A 4,240-nucleotide genomic window follows, 5' to 3' on the forward strand; every position below is an offset into this window, starting at 1 on the left:
CTTTTACTTTTTACTATCAAGTAGTGTCATATCATGAGTAGGGAAGTTATCGTATAAGATGGGTTGAAGTGTGGAAGTATCTCTCCTTTAGTTTGTCTATGTATCCCTTGGTGTGAGTTATCGTTATGGAATATTAATGAGAAGTCTTATCATTTACATATTGCACACCTTATTTTAGTTTGCAATTTCTACTATATGATTGATCTTGATTTTAGTATTGGTACCACTTTGAGAGCATTGAGTAAATCTATTTGGTTTTGGCAAACTTAGCAATGGTCAATAGCAACAACACTTTGAGTTTAAGAAGAATAGAGGAAATACATGTAGAAGATGTTATTATCTTTCTTATCGGTTCTTAGCTTAGTATTCTCAAGTTAAAACTGTTTGTGCTTACAAGTAAGATGCATGATTGTTTCTATCACATGTATATTTGTTTGTTTCCTCAACTCCTATGCTTGCTATTTAACCTTGCTAGCCAAAGACCTCGTACCGAGAGGGAATACTTCGTGCATCCAAACCTCGAACCCAAACCTATGCCATTTGTGTCCACCATATCTACCTACCGCATGGTATTTTCTGCCATTCCAAGTAAATACTTCATGTGCTACCTTTAAACAATTCAAAATTTATTACTTCTTATTTGTGTCAATGTTTTATAGCTCATGAGGAAGTATGTGGTGTTTTATCTTTCAGCCTTGTTAGGCAGCCTCCATTAATGGACTAGTGGCTTCATCCACTTATCCTATAATTTTGTAATAAGAGCCGGCAACGGGGTTCCCAGCCCCAATTAATCAACTTTCATTAATAATTCTCTTCACATGTTTTGCCCTGATTCATCAGTTAGCAACTTAATTTTGCAATAGACACTCCTCCATGGTATGAGATTGTTGGAAGGCACCCGAGGATTCTGGTAGCCATGGCTTGTGTAAGCAAAGGTTGGGGGGAGTGTCATCCTTAAATAAACTAAAGTACATGTGTAAACAAAAGAGAAGAGGGATGATCTACCTTGCTGGTAGAGATAACGTCCTTCATGGGAGCCGCTCTTTGGAGGTCTCGTTTGGCAAGGGGTTAGAGTACCCGCTACCAGCCGTTGACAACAACAAACACCTCTCAAAACTTTACTTTTATTCTCTTTATATGATTTCAAAACTGAAAAAGCTCTAGCACATGATTTAATCCCTGCTTCCTCTCGCGAAGGGCCTGTCTTTTACTTTATGTTGAGTCAAGAAACCTATTTCCCTCCATCTCAAGCAAGCATTTGAGTTGTTGTGATCAAACTATTATATTGTGATTTGCTTCATCATGTCTTTACTCTTTCTTGTTTAGTACAAGTTTTACCTGAATGAATATAGCTTTGAAAGTCATCAATGATTAATATGATTGAGTATGCAAGTTTACCATAAGCTTTTAATATGAGAGCGCTGCTCAATAGATAAGTATAATCTGTTAACTGTTCTCTGACCAAGAACAAAGTTTGCCATCACCAATTATGATTTCTTATGCACCTTTATTTGTGATTACCTTATACTTGTTTCAAGTTGAGTTATATGAGGAAGTTGTTTACTATAATGTCTTGTGTGAATGAATATGATGCTTCTTGTCCGTATTTTATTTATCGACTCTTCACTCCATAAACATGTGGTCCTGTTTACCGAGTTCGCTCGCTTGGGGACAAGCGAAGTCTAAGCTTGGGGGAGTTGATACGTCCAATTTGCATCACTATTTTATATCATAATTTGCTCGTTATTCATTGATATATTTCATATTGGGACACAATACTTATGTTATTTCATCTATTTTGCATGTTTCGTGATTATTTGGAGATCGAGCACCGGAGCCAGGATTCCGCTGGAAAAAGCACCGTCAGATGCAATATTTCTGAAGATCAACTCGTGGAAGGAAGTTTTACCAAAAATCCTATTTTTCCGTATGACGAAGGAAGCCGTAAGGGGGAGCCGAGTGGACCCAAGGTGGGCCCACACCATAGGGCGGCGCGGCCCATGGCCTGGCCGCGCCACCATGTGGTGTGGGCCCCCACAGCCTCTTTCGCCTCCTTTTCTTCGCGAAACCCTTCGTCCCGAAGACCTAAGCCACAGAGGAATCCTCACGAAGGTCACAGCCGCCTCGCGGGGCGGAGAACACCGAGAGAAAGAGCTCTCCGGCGGGCAGGAATCCGCCGGGGAAATTCCCTCCCGGAGGGGGAAATCGACGCCATCGTCACCGCCATCGAGCTGGACATCATCTCCATCACCATCATCATCATCTCCACCATCATCACCGCCATCTCCACCGCTGGACATCGTCACCGCTGTAGCAATTCGGGTTTGATCTTGATTGTTTGATAGGGGAAACTCTCCCGTACTGATTTCTACTTGTTATTGATGCTATTGAGTGAAACCATTGAACCAAGGTTTATGTTCAGATTGTTATTCATCATCATATCACCTCTCGATCATGTTCCATATGATGTCTCGTGAGTAGTTCGTTTAGTTCTTGAGGACATGGGTGAAGTCTCAAATGTTAGTAGTGAATTATGGTTGAGTAATATTCAATGTTATGATATTTAAGTTGTGGTGTTATTCTTCTAGTGGTGTCGTGTGAACGTCGACTACACGACACTTCACCATTTATGGGCCTAGGGGAATGCATCTTGCTACCGTTTTATTATTATCTGCAAATGCCCTGCTATGATTGTTACATGAGTTTCTCTCATCCATGCAACGCCCGTCATCCGTCCCCGTGCCTACGGTATTTTAATCCTGCTTGTTTACTAAAATCACTACTGCTTGTCTTTGTTACTCGCTACTGTTATTTCACTACTGCTACTGCTATAAAACTAGTTACTACGATAAACTCTTGCGAGCAAGTCTGTTTCCAGTGTAGCACTGAATTGACAACTCCGCTGTTAAGGCTTTCAAGTATTCTTTGTCTCCCCTTGTGTCGAATCAATAAATTGGGTAATACTTCCCTCGAAGACTGTTGCGATCCCCTATACTTGTGGGTCATCAGCCTTCCACATGAAACCTCGACAGATCTTCGTCAACGCCTGCAAGTCTTAGGCGGGATGTCAAGAGACATCATCGAATGCACCGGGATAGCTGAGAGGGTCGTCTGGACCAAGATAGTCCGCCCCCACGCGTCAGTAGTTTGGCGCACCAGGGCTGAAGCCTGTTGGCCGCACTGTCCACCAGGGGCTGCAGCTGGGCCGCGGTGGGTTTACGGAGTCCCAGCGGCAGCCCCAAGTACTTACATGGCCAAACCGCCACCTCACAGCGAAGGATGTCATGAGCAAGGTCGATCTGCTGAGGGGAGCACCTGATGGGATGGACAGAACACTTGGCGAGGTTGGTGCGAAGGCCAGACGCCTCACCAAAGTCCTCCACAATGGCCGCGCAGGTGAGGAGATCCAACGATCCGGCTTGAGGAAGGTGACCACGTCATCCGCGTACATAGATGTACGATGTCGGAGACCACGACGCGCCAGTCGCGCAAGCAGCCCATCGGCCGCAGCCCTCTCAAACAGGAGGTGTAGCACGTCCATGACAGTGTCAAAGAGCAAAGGTGAGAGAGTGTCCCCTTGCCTCAGCCCACGCCTGTTGGAGATCGGGCAGCCCGCTACTCCATTGACCAACACCCTCGTGGATGTTGTGCCAAGAAGACCACAAACCATCGCAATCCAACGTGGACCAAAACCGAGCTTGGCAAGGACCTCGAGGAGAAAGGCCTAGTCGACCGTGTCAAAAGCCTTGGTGATGTCGAGCTTGAACATAACGGCCGGGGTCTTGGTGGCATGCAAACGCTTAGCCGTGCATTGCACCAACTGGAAGTTATCATGAAGGAAACGCCCCCTGATGAAGGCACTCTGATGCGGGCCCACAATCTGTGGCATCTTCGGCGCGAGGCGGGAGGAGAGCACCTTAGCCACCAACTTGGCCACGCTATGGATGAGGCTAATGGGTCGGAAGTCCCGCACCTCAACCGCGTCCGCTTGCTTAGGGAGGAGGGAGATCAAAGCCTGATTCGCCATTTGAAGACCACGTGCATCCCCCCTCCACAAAGTCTCGAAGGCCTCCATGACATCATGTTTGATGATATGCCAGCACACGGTGTAGAATCTACCAGTGAAGCCATCCGGTCCAGGGGCTTTGTCAGGCTCCTGAGACTTGATCACCGACCGCACCTCCTCCTTAGAGAACGACGCCTCCAGGTCTGACAAGTCATGTGTCCGCACTCCGAGGAA

The sequence above is a fragment of the Lolium rigidum genome, chromosome 4, assembly GCF_022539505.1.
Source record: "Lolium rigidum isolate FL_2022 chromosome 4, APGP_CSIRO_Lrig_0.1, whole genome shotgun sequence".
Lineage (NCBI taxonomy): Eukaryota > Viridiplantae > Streptophyta > Magnoliopsida > Poales > Poaceae > Lolium > Lolium rigidum.